Genomic DNA, 13,242 nt, shown 5'->3' with positions numbered 1-13,242 from the left:
TGCAGGGAAGGAGCTGGTGCTGCAGCAGGGTAAACAAGAGCAGCCTGTTAGATCTTATCAGCCTCATCACACGCTTTATTATGCTGATTTGGGAGTATACTGTAAACTAATCAGGAACCCAGGAGTCACGGGGGGACACCCGGCTTAAAGGTTAGGCGTACAGAGAGAAGAAAACTTGTTCTGCATCTAAACTCCCAACTTTTCATCTTCTTCTTTCTGTTTTTTTTTGTTTTTTTTGCTCACAAAGCTTCACTGTAACAAAACGCTGTGAGTTTGTAGCAGAAAGGTTGTAACCTTTCACCCCTGGGCTTGAAAGGTCCAAATCATGCCTGCCTCAGTTCATTTCAGAGGTGTGTGGTGATTGACTGGCTCCGGAGAGCCTCCTGCAGCCTGGGGATTTTGAACTGAAGTCAGGACTCTTTCTGCCTGTCGCTGTATGCTAATATTGGCCTTTAAGCAAATTCACAAAACACACTTCAAGCCTCATGTTTGTTCACTTTGCATAAATGCATATGATTCTTATTCTGCGCCCAACATCTACAACGACACGACACCACAATGTTAAAAAGTTCACAATGTCTATTAATTTTGAGGCATCTGAATAACACCTCTGTGTTTATTAGTTTCACTCCACGTAAATAAATATAAAATCATTCTTCCTTTGTGCTTTGTTAACTTTCTAAAAAAATAGTTTGTGAGTTTTTTTGGTGCAATTTTTCACAGTTCAACCTTTTCCGCTCAATTTGGCTTTCTGTCCGTCCATGTTCTCGTCTCAGCAACGTTTAACAAGCAGCCTGAAAGAAAGCGCTCGCACCGAAATGTGGCACATTAGCAAGCCAGAAACCAAGAAGCAAACGAGCTGGATGACTGGTGAGAAAACGCTGTTGAAAAGTGGGAGAGTTACCCTTTTTCTGGTCTCTGAGACAGAGCATAAACAAGAGCAGTAATTAAGAGTTTTGTGGAAATGCAGGGATGGAATGGGACACAAAAGCAGCCTCTGGCAGATCTGTCATCACCATCAGCATCAGCAGCGGTGTGCATTTAAAAATATACTGAGCTCATCTGCAGCTGTGCAGAATAAATTCAGTTACAGTCATAAAGGGAACTGCAGGGAATACAGAGCAGGTTTGAACTGAATTTTACTGAATTTAGGAGTTTAGAAGATGTGTTAAAATTTACATTTACACTTATCTTTTAAAAGGTTTTTATGTTAAAAGTAAAATGTGTTCCTAATTTAAGCATTCATGACAAATGTTAATTGCTGATCTGCACAACTCTCTACAAACAAAGCACATGAAGCTGCATATTCCAGCACTCCGGTGTCTGAATACTCTCTAAAGCAGGAATGTCCAACGTGTGGTTTGGGGGCCATATGTGGCCCTCTGGAGGATTTTGTTTGGCACCTCGGTTTGCAAATGTAGGAAGACATTTTTACAGATAAATAAAATCTTGTTAAACATTTTCAGGTATGAGACAAATAATTTTTCTTTTATCCACAATGTTTTTATTTTCACTGACTGCACTTTGATAAAAACTGTAAATACTACTCAGTGTAAAAATAAAAGAAAAATGAGAACAGTGAACCCCCAAAATTTCGGAAAACATATAAAGCATTTAATAAAGCAATAAAGCAACTGTGCATATTTTGGCTCAACGATAATTTACAGAGTTCTTAAAAGGTAGACTGCTTTATCAAAATATTGTCTATTTAGATATAAAAACAAAAAATGTCTTCAGATTTTTTTTCCAGGTTTAACTAAAAAAAAAAAGAAGTGGCCCTTTGTTTCTCTTAGTTTGACAATTTTGGCCATGAGAGCAAAACGTTTGGACAGCACTGCTCTAAAGACACGTCATTAAAAAAAATTGCAGGTTTAATAACCATATGTAATTCTATCTTCCAAATTAAAAGGATGCCAGGTTCAAATTCTTGAACAAATCCCATTTCGTGGGATTATTTACATTTTATATTGTTCCATATTTTAGTCCAGCACCTTTAACTGTCAATTCTTCTTTCTTTCCAGAACATTTTGCACAAAACACAACATAATTCTAGTGGAGTCTAAAACAACTGCTGTTGTCCACAATGAACAGAGACATCCTCAGCACAGACTCAACTATATTTTACAGGAAGATGAAGGCTGTACCTGAGGGTCTGTGCCTGAACTGCTCTTGCGCTATTCAGGGCTTCAGAAAGCTGTTGTATTTTTTACTGCCACCTGGGGGCAGTCTGAAAAATATGTTGAGAAAGGTGACATGGAGGCCTTTTTTAAAAGCTGCTAAAAAAAAGAAGACAAGAGCCACAAATGGCAAAAAACAGTTTACTAGGGATAGAAAAAATAATTGTAGCAAAATTGCAGCTATTATTTCTGCTTTTTGTCAGTGCTGATTTATCCTTTTTAGTTTCTATGCCTCTTTTGTGAAGAAATAGCTGAATATGCTCTAGCTATTAAATTATATATCCCTGAGGTTTGTCTTTACTTTTTCTAAACTTAAAACAAGCATTCATCAGAGGACTATCCAATGGTAACTCTGGAGGAGCTGCACAGATTCACAGTTCAGTTGGGAGAATCTGTTAGGACTTGTTGAAATAATCTTTGAAGTAGGATTGGAAACCACAGAAGATCCTGCCTGCATTTTACCACAAGACATAGAATATAAAAACAAACAAACATAAATATAACCCAGGTTTAAAACACAAGTAGGAATGAATAAAAATGTATTTCTTATCTTATTCTACGACGAGATTAAACGAGTAATAAATTAAAAATTAAATATAAGTTCATAAATATTATGTAAATAGTGTTAAAAATCATTAAAAACTGTGCAATACACTTTTAGCATTCATTTTGGTGATGGCCTGAACAACCAATAGCTGGTATGAGCTGAGAAAAGTTGATTGTCCTACAAAATATGTTGTTCAAAATATTAGCTTTATGGTTATTTAAAGCTTCTGTTGTGACCAGACAGGAACCCAAAAATCCCGAATGTGTCATCAAATACTCTCTCTGCTAACTAGAAAGAGTATTTGAAATAACCTAACTTAGGGGTTCACACATTAAAAAGTGGTGATCCAGCCAGGAGCAAAGAGTTGTGTGAAAACGGTGGAATAACAATTTGAATCTAATTTGAATTCAAAGTTAGACGTTAAGATACCAAATGCCGTCATTCTCTGACTACATTTTGCTGTTTCTTTTGCAAAACAAAGACGCATTAGATTTACATGCTAAAAATCTTGTAACTGAAAACATTCAGTAAGGATTTCATCCTTAAGCGTGATTATGTCCGTTTTGCCTCCTCGCTACAGTTATGCACTCATGTGGCCCGATGGAGAGAGAATCAGCTGCAATCTTCACCTGCACACTTTGGAGCACCTTGATATAATAAGCCGTCTTCAGCATGTTGGCACGGGCTGTCATCAGGAGATCGTGTCTTGGTTGAAAGCAAACGGCTCCTCGGCCCCCCTCCTCTAACATGGGAGGCTCCAGCGGGGCTGTCTGTCGTTTAGGACTCGTAAACAAGGTGCATGTTGAGAGTCGGAGGGGTCCTGCTGCTTTGGAGTTTCCTGTCTGCTGTCAGAGAACAAGCAACGCAGAAGAGCAGCGGAGAAGAGAAAAGATGAGGACAAGGCAAGGAAAGATGGAAGAGGACAAGACAACAAGACAGAGGCAGGCGTATGAGGAAAAGGAACACACAGGGAGGGAAAACATAGGAGACAAAACAGGAGAGGAGGGAAGAAAAAGACAGAAGACAGAGGAGGACAAATAGGGAACAGGAGAGGACAGAATGACAAGCGAAAGATCTCAAGGGAGCAGAAATAACCAAAATGTTACATTTTCAGACAAATGACGAGTAAATGATGAAAGGATGATTGATAAAAATATTTTTTGGTCAAAAAATAAAATCTTGGTAAATGTCCGTAAGGTGAAAGACAAACATGCTGAGCCAGGTGAGCCGGATGTTCAGAAAACTGGAAAGAACCAGGAGCAGATGAATTAAACGGACTAAAGATATGAAGACTGAAAGAGAGGACAGAAAAAGAGATGAATTAATGGATGAATTTGGGTTTATTAGATAGTACTGGGTTGAATCTTCAAGCAGCATTGGCTCAGGTTTTCAACCAACCCAATGGATTAAATGGACTAATATCAAATGTTTAGCCTATCACAGAGGGCCTAATCCTGCACAAAGGCTGGGATGAAAAGCATATATGTGTCTAAATGTGTGTAGTAGTGTGTTAAAAATGAGCTTCCATGGACATGTGTGGTGAGTTTTAAGTCAGAAAAGTAATAAAACTGAGTTTTAGTTGAGTTTAGAAATCAAATAGGTCTTTATTTTTGACCGAATGTTTGGTTAAAATTTCTTTTGCTTCTGTCCCAGCAGCATCAATCCAGCATTTGGGTTGGAAGAATAATCTAGCAGTTTTTAGAAGACGTGAAAGATCAACCTGAGGTGTAAAGAACCAAATTTCCCCCAATAGTGGAGGAAAAAAACAAAATACAAATGGAGGACCAGAACGCGAGATTACAATGTGCCTCCTTTATATGCCTCCATATGGGGCATATAAAGGAGAATTTAACTGAATTAAAAGACAGAAAATAAAACAAAGATCAAACAGTTAAGAAAGAAAAGATTAAAAAGACAAGATCACAAACTTTAGAAGGAAGGACAGGAAAGATCAAACAGAAAGAAAAGAGCATGACTTAAAGAACAGGAAAAGACAAATCTGAGCAAAATGAGACTAGAGACAAAACATTAAATCCGAAAGATAAAAGAACACAATTAAGACCGAAAAAGACACAAGAAGACTGTGAAAAGATGAAAAGAAACAGAGGAAGACAGAAGACCAAAAAAACCTCTTACATGGAGCAAGAGAGTGGCCAGAGAAGAGCTAAACTAATGGGACATATATATAAAAAATTAAGAAAATCAATGATCTGAGGAGGACAATCTGAAGAGACAAGGACAAGATAAAGAAAGGTCAGAAACGGCAAAGCAGAATGAAAATGAGAACAGGATAAGAAAAAAACACAAACAGACAGAAACAGAGAAAAAAAAAAAGACAATCATTCACAGAAAACATAAATACGACCCAACAGGAGAAGGACAGCCGGACGCAGTGTCCACTAAGTCCTGTGACGACCCTTCATCTGACAGCAGCACCTCGCTGTACATCGTCTCTGTGTGATTCCTCCAAAAAAGCAACGCCTTTTGTTGTTTTGTGTGCGCTCATGTACGCGTACAAAAAACATTTCGGCTCTCCTGCAAACACACACTGACATCCAGACACGGCGCTCACCTGGAGGTGGTGGGTGGGAGTGGGAGGATGGGGTCTGTGTTTAGCTGTGGGCCCTGCAGACAGGGCGATCAAAGGCTCCTCAGTCTTTGTCTGCTAACGTTGAATAGACAATAGTAAAGAGGGCTCGCTTTGATTTCAGCTCACTTTTATTGATCACAGAAGAGCAGGGATTGAAATATGAGAGACAGCCCTGAACTGGATTCTTCTTTAGCTATTGATTATATCCAGAACAGACGGCATTTCACGATGATCCAAGTTTTTATTTTATCCTCTTTCTTTTTTTTTTTTGAACTATGAAAAAGTGTGTCTGGCTCCTTGCCTGTCTTTTTGTGCAGCTCTTAGCACTCACTACCTTTATTTTATCAGACAAAGCCTTGTCTTAAGTCTTATTTTCTAACTGCTTTTTAAAGTTGACATCCCAAACTTATTTAGGATGTGCTGACAGAAACTCAGCCAGCTCCCCGTGTCTCTTTAAAAAAAATTCTTTCAATAAATCAGACTTTTAGGAGGACATTTTGTTTCCATACCATTAGAGACGGTACAGCTGGCAGGGTTTGAAAGCAGGGGACCTGGTTGCAGGTGGAAAGGGTCAGTGGGAACATGGAAACTCTGCACAGCCACCATCCCACTCAGCTTTCCTTCTGTGCATGTTCAGCTCGACTCCTGAAATGGCTTCAGTTTAGTAACTGCAACAGTTTAATGGGTCAGAATCTACTTATGAAGTGAGACACAAAAGTTTCTCTTGAGTTTAAGTGCATGTTGCAACACATTTAAATTCCAGTTTACAGATATTGTTCTACTGACTATTATGATGAAGAAATACACTTTTGGTTGAAAAGGTGTTTCTATGCAAATGAATGACACATTTTTCAGAGATTTGTTTGTTTAAAATAAAAAAAAAAAGTCAATTTCCCAATTATGCACAACATATTTTGGTCATTTATGTTTTTATGGTGTGATGTATTTTGAATTGTCTTGTTGCTTAAAGGTGCTGTACTAATAAACTTGACTTGACTTTGGCAGACTCCAACTCTAATCTTTGAGCTAAACTTTAAGATGCTCCAACAGCCGAATCAAATTATTGAATTTTCTCTTCACATTATCATAGAGACTGGCAGACGCCTGACTTGATTCATTGATTTGATTCAGGTGTATTGAGGCAGGAATGCATCAACGGTTGGAGCATAAAGTACCAGTGAAATATGTGACGGATTGTTGTTAAAAGTGGCAAAATGTGAAAATGTTTAAGGTATGAATACTTTTGCATGTTTCTGTCAGAAACATTTAAAAAGAGATCATCTTTATCTTAGCATGAAGCAGGTCCTGGGTTTGAATCCTGACCCTGGGTCTTTCTGCCTGTTGTCTGCATGTTCTCCCAGTGTATGTGATGGTTCTCTCTGGATACTTCGGCTTCTTCCCACAGTCCAGAAACATGACTCTCAAGTTAATTAGTCTCTCTGTTGTCCTTAGGTATGAGTGTGTGTGTGATTGGTTGCTCTATCTGTCTCTTTGTTGCCTTGTGATGGACTAGCGATCGGTCCAGGGCGTACCCTGCCTCTCACCCTATGACTATTGGAGATATGAAAAGATAAACGGATGTAGATAACAGATGGATTGATGGATAACCTTCATGCATTTAGTCCCAGCTAAGCATTTGGTGGTAGAGGTAAGATCTTTTCCCTTCATCTTTAGGAGTTCCTCTTGAGGGCCTGTTTAAGTTCAGCAGACAGAAGTGGTTATTTGGGGACAGCTCTTGGTGAGTTTATGGCCAGAGTGCTTATTTTATTGGAGCTCAGCACATGTGTAGAGGACAGTAAGAGAAATGCTTTTTCAATGTCTGGCATATGGATGCAATGTAAGATCTTTTAAAATCTCCTTGATGTATTTTTAAAACGTTGGACTTTGACAGAAGACATGTGATAAAGTTTTAATTATGAAGATGGCGTCCAGGGGCCAGTTGTTGCCCTCAGAGTGATTCCTTGTGGCCCCTATTAAAGGATGAATGTGATAAGTCACAGCAAGCAGTTTTGGAAAAACAGTGACTCATATCCTGCTTTTATTCAATCTTTAGTTTATTGTTGAGCATGTAAAGGGAACACATTCAATGTAAATTTTATGTTTTTATTTCAAAATCAAGTTTTTGTGGCCTCCTGGCCTCCAAAAGGGCTTTTTATTTAATGTTCCCACCACCAGAACCAAACACAGGGAGGCAACATTGAGTTTCTTTTTTGTTGTTTGCCTTGGGGTTTTTTTCTACAGCATTTTCTATTTTTTCTTTTATTTAAATTAATTTCTTCCTTATCTCTTAGCTTTTCTAAGAATTATTTGGAACTACCTGGTGTGTGAGCGACTTCTCTTTAACTAAAACTGTCAGTGTGTTTGCATATTAAAATGATAGTAAATAACTAAGCCTGAGGTCAGTTGTGGTAAAAAATACAGATAATCTTTGCTTCTCGCCTCTGACAGTGTTTTGGTTGCACTTTGCAGGCTGACTGTTGACTGGTTAACACAGAGGGCGAAGAGACGGAGGCATTTAGTCTCATAGGAAGTGAATAAGCAGAACTGTGTCTTGAAGTGTGTGTGCATCTGCTGCTCTAATAAAAGCGTCTCAGTGAGGATCGGGTTTCTTTTGAACATGTTGAAGACGACATTTGTTCCCAATAGTTTATAGTTTCTGGAAAGGCCCGCTCCGGAAGGCTGAGCTGATGCTTCAGAGTTAAGTTTTGTGGGGTTGAGTTTTATAAAGCCTCCGTAGCCCTGCTGGATGGACAAGAGAGAGGCAGTTCGTGCCTTTTAAAAGCCCCTGACGGGTTTAGTGAGCCTCTTGGCTTTTTATTTAGGCTCAGTTCACTGCAGGCTTCTTGTTCTTTTCCGTGCCCCCTCCGTGCCGGCCTGGTGGTTGCAGATTAAGGACGTGCCGAGCAGGAGTCACTCATTACACCGCTGCTCTGTGTGTTTGCGTGTGCGTGTCTTCATATGTGTTGGTGTGTAAGCAGCAGCGGTGATGAGTGACGCCAGTTGTGGCCTGCTGGTTGTAGCTTCCTACTGATAAATGACTGCAGGGACCGTCTTCCTCTACCTGAACCTCACAACGTTGTCCCCGGAGAGCCGCCGCTGACAAATATTCTAACCTGAAAACCGAGCAGGCCTACAAGACAAGTGTTTCATTCTAAATATGACTTTAACCTGCTTAAAGTTACTGAAGTTCAAACAATAGCAGCCTTCAAGTGATGTGCAGGAGTTTCCGCACGTGTTTGGAGACCGTCCCTGGTGATTCTCGTCTCCCAGCAAACTAATATGTTTGAAGCCGGCGCTGCCACTGTCAGGCATACCCCACAAGCTATTTCAAATGTGCAAAAAAATATTGATATTCCTGGCTCCTAAAAACAAAACAAACAAGCAGAGGGGAGTAAAATAAATAAATCTAAGAGGATGTCCCTTGGAATGGCCTCATTCTTCCTCAGAAATCACCTGAGACACCTGATAAACTTCTTTTCCCCCAAACCTACACTTTTACACAATGCTTGTAGCATTACAGTATTTATTTATAGGAATGCATCTCTTTCTCTGTATTCGTCCTCAAATCATAACACAAGGAGATCATAACATAATGGATACATGCGAATTCATATACAATTGTGAAAACATTTAAAGAAAACATTGTCTTGGTGTTGGATTAGTTTCAGTTCAGCTTGAAATCGATTCTAGAAGTCTGTGAATATTTAGCATTTTATGTGACAGACCAACATGTGAAAAATGTCTTTTTTACTGCAAAAAAAGCTACAAATCTTCTGCCGTCTGTGTCGTAATCTCTCTGCACAGACAGAGATTACATTTATTTCACTTTTTTATGCAACATGTCTGAAGCTCAGTCAGATTGTGCTTTATTTCTTGTTTGCCCATCTTCCCATTAATTTACTAATTTATGAGGTGTCAGTTTGGCTGGATTTTATTTAGGTGTATCAGAGTAAAGAGGGTGAATATGAGATTTGTTTCTTTGAAAAAACCCATTGATAATCATGTATTATTTTCCTTCCACTTCCCGATTAAGCCCTGCTACATGATGGTCTACTTTAAGACACTAATAAAAAAGAGGGATATCATTGTGAAGTGACAAAATTACAGAGCAAACCCTAAACAAGTTTAAGGAGTTTAAATACTTTAGCAAGACTGAAAACCTCCATACTAAGAAAACTGAGCCACAGTTCATCACATGTGCTGGGTGTGTAGAGCCATCATCTTCAAGGCATTTCTCACATAAATGCCCTGAGAACCTGTTGACCGACTCATCAAACCACCTGGCATCATGCGGTATCTGCCACCTAATGGCTGTGAAATGTGACCTCATCTTAATACTTTAAGGCATCTGACTGTTTTGCAGTGACAACTGAGCCATTTTTTCAGTCTAATAGGTCCTTATAGAAGCAGATAAAAGCTGATTTTATTCAGAAAAGAATCCTTTAAATTGCAGTTTTCCTAAAAAATATAAACATCAAATTAACAGTCAGCTGTGGCTCGTTGTGTAACTATAGGTAGCATCTGTAATATTACATAATGTTCATTTGTTCAGTTTCCTTTATGTCACCTGGATGTTTTTGTCAGTCACTCTTGGTGCAGTAAGGAGTTCTCACCACAAGAGGGACTTACGGATGCATGGACATGGAGTTGATGACGAACAAAAAGGTAAAGAAAAATAGATCAGAAACAAACTTTGTTATAAATGTTGAAACGGAGAGACAACAATCCTGCAGAGCAATAAACTGTGGGAGGGGCAGAGCCCACAGACTCCGTGAAAACCCAAACAACTTGTGTTTAATTCCAGATATTTACTTTTGTTTGTTTTCACTGTGTTGAGGGCTCCATGGGAGCAATTTTTTCCGTGATGAATCTGAACTGGAGTCTCTGTGGAGTTCATTACAGTGGAAGAGCCAGTGCCCACCCCCACTGTTCGCTGGCCAAGAGGGAATTTGAGGATCCAGAGGGATGGGTTAGTTTGGGGTGGAGAGTACATGCAGGATGGGCTGCAGGGTGAGAGGGAGGCGGCAGCATGGAGCTAATGACCCGAAACAAACACTAGCAATTCAGCAATAATTAGGAGAAAGGCAGAAATAAAAGAAAATTAGTTTTGAGTTAAAAATTGATAGTTTTATGTCTATGCAGTTAAGGATGTTGTGTAATTGTGTGGGGTACCTTCGAGCAATCAGTATCATACCTATGCTGCACACATCATACACTCACTTAATTTAGATACAACATAAACACCTCAGATTTGACCTTTAACCTATAAGAAAAGCTTTTCTGAGCCTCCTCCAGACATTCTACCTGGACTTTATCTTTCATATCGAGTCAAAACAAATGATGCAAATGATGCAGGTGGCAACATGAGATTCATTTGGTGAGATCAGTGTTACGAAACCACACAAAAAACAGCATTCTCAGAAAACTTTGCATTTTACATTCTTATCACTCATTTCAGCAGCTTGTATCAGGGATCTTGTTCTTTTGGTCATGATCTATGTCTAACGGCCAAAGGTGAAGTGCATAACATAAATCAGAAAAGTAGAGAGCTTTGCTTTTTGGCTCAGTTATTTCTTGAACACAACAGACCAGCAGCAGCATTGAATTTACTGCAGACCAATTAATCTGTCCATGTCCCATTCCATTCCAACATCCCTGGTAAATGAGAAACCGAGATATTTAAACAAAGTAAAATGATACGTTAACACTGTGGAATACCTCACACATCCACCAGGGGTGTTCAAGAAAAGTTTCACTCTAGGATAGCGGTTCTCAACGTGGGCAGTACCGCTCCCCAGGGGGCGTTCAAAGGACGGCAGGGGGCGCTGGCGGACATTTTTACAAAAGGGGGGCGCTGGGATGCCTTTGGGGGGCGTTTGGTCGAAGGTAAACTTTACACCTTAAATCCACAACAATACCAGTTTAGACTTTGAGCAACTTGGTAAAACTGTATTGTGTAACATTAAATCATGCTTGGCTGCAACTGTATCGATGGCAGCTCTTCTATTCAGTGTTGGTAGCTTCATGGCGCAGCTCCGCTCCGCATCAGTTCAGCGTTACACCAGCTGATGATGCTGCTGTGATACACTTTGTCTGGTATTTATATAGGCTACATATGTTTTGGCAGTTCTGTGATCATGTCAAAGCAGCAATTTATATTAAAAAAGTTTTTATTTCCCTTTGAAAGCTGCCCGCTTCCATGGAAGGACAACAGAAGATCGCTCTTAAAAACATGTAATTACTAAAATCACGACTTTGTATCCCTCTGAAAAATAAACCCATTTAAATAAAGAAATAAAGAAATCCCTCCATGGGTGATACCACGATAGAGAGCGTTGATTTTATAGCGTTAACACCGGTGCTGTAAGTGGTCCGGTATGAAACGGTGGTGATAGAACAACACAGCACTTTTAAATTTCAATAATCAGAATGCGGAAATTGTTTCCGCTGTTTTAAAAGGTTTATGGCAGTCTGCCTTTTCCCCATCGATGTTTCCCGACCGCCCTGCACCTTAGGGGGTTAAAAAAAAACAAACGCCGCGCACATTGCGCAAAACTCTGAAACATGAGAAGCGGGCAAAACGGAGCGAAGAACTAGATGTGAATTATAAACAGAGAATCCGACACTGAACAATGAAAAATCAGCACATGATGTGAAACACATGACGATTAGGAGGCGCAGCAGGTGATGAGTGAAGATTACTGATGGTCAATAAATGATAAAATAAATCTAGCAACAGGAAAGAAACTAAAGTGGACATAGCAATATACCAAGAGAGGATAATACTAATCAAAGAAAACTAAATGGAAAAGAATGAAGAACAAAATGCAAGAATAAACTAAGAAACTAAAGTAAATACAGAGGAATAAACTGGTATGGCAAGACCTTTCCAGCAATAATTAATACAGAGACTGTATGGCAAGAATAAACAGACACTATTTCAGATAAAAGGTAAAATAATATTGTTGAAGTGCCATGGGCATTGGCACAACTACACATTATTCAGATGGATGCGAAAACATAAATCGGCGCCCCCCACGAAGGAGCGTAGAAACATACGCTCGCCTCCCCCCTAGACCCCCTCCTCCAGACGCCGATACGTTTAGGAAGTGTACGGGAAAACATAATCAAAACATCTACAATAATGATAGCAACATTAATAATAAAATAATTGTCAGTACAAGTAGCCTACAAATTCTTTGGTGGGGGGCGGTGAGGGACCTGGATTAGGGCTAGGGGGCCGCTGGCCCGAAAAAGGTTGAGAAACACTGCTCTAGGACATGATTTCAAAAAGTACCGTTGTGAGATTCAGGTCAATGGTGTTGTGATAGTAAGTGCAATGAAAACGTTATGGTTTATGTGAAGAGCAGCTATGTGCAAACGGGGCCTAAAGCTACTGCAGACTGCTGCTACCTACTATCCGGGTTGCTAGCATGAACATTCGATTGGGCTTTATGGCCCATAAACAGGAGCCACCATGAGTTCAGTTTGGAGAATCAAATCAAAGTTTTATTAGTGAGTAAAGCTGGAAGCTCACATGAGCCAGGCCCATTCGAAAATGAATTTTCATCATGAAGGAACTAGAATTTTAAACTAGTTTCTGTCGCCTTCCCTTGCTAACTGCCTGCTGGTTTCGTTCTACATCTTTAACTCTAACCAATAGTTCTTGCGCGCATTTGTGGTTTGTAAAAAAGATGCTGTGAGAAAACCACAAAAAAACTTGTGAACGCTACTGAGAGTCTTTATTTGCTTGTTTTTTTTAGTTTGCTCTTAAACAGGACCGGTCACTTTCCAACAGTTAGCTTGACTTCTACAAAATAATTATTTATTTGATGGAGGCTACAAAAGAAAGACAAAAAAATATGCATAAGAAATACAAAGTAAAAACTGTAGGAAACCTTTCATCTGAATGCTATATTTTGCAGCAA

This window comes from Poecilia reticulata, chromosome 4 (genome assembly GCF_904066995.2).
Source record: "Poecilia reticulata chromosome 4, P_reticulata-male-v2, whole genome shotgun sequence".
In the NCBI taxonomy this organism is placed as follows: Eukaryota; Metazoa; Chordata; class Actinopteri; order Cyprinodontiformes; family Poeciliidae; genus Poecilia; species Poecilia reticulata.
Note: the sequence above shows the minus strand (reverse complement) of the source record.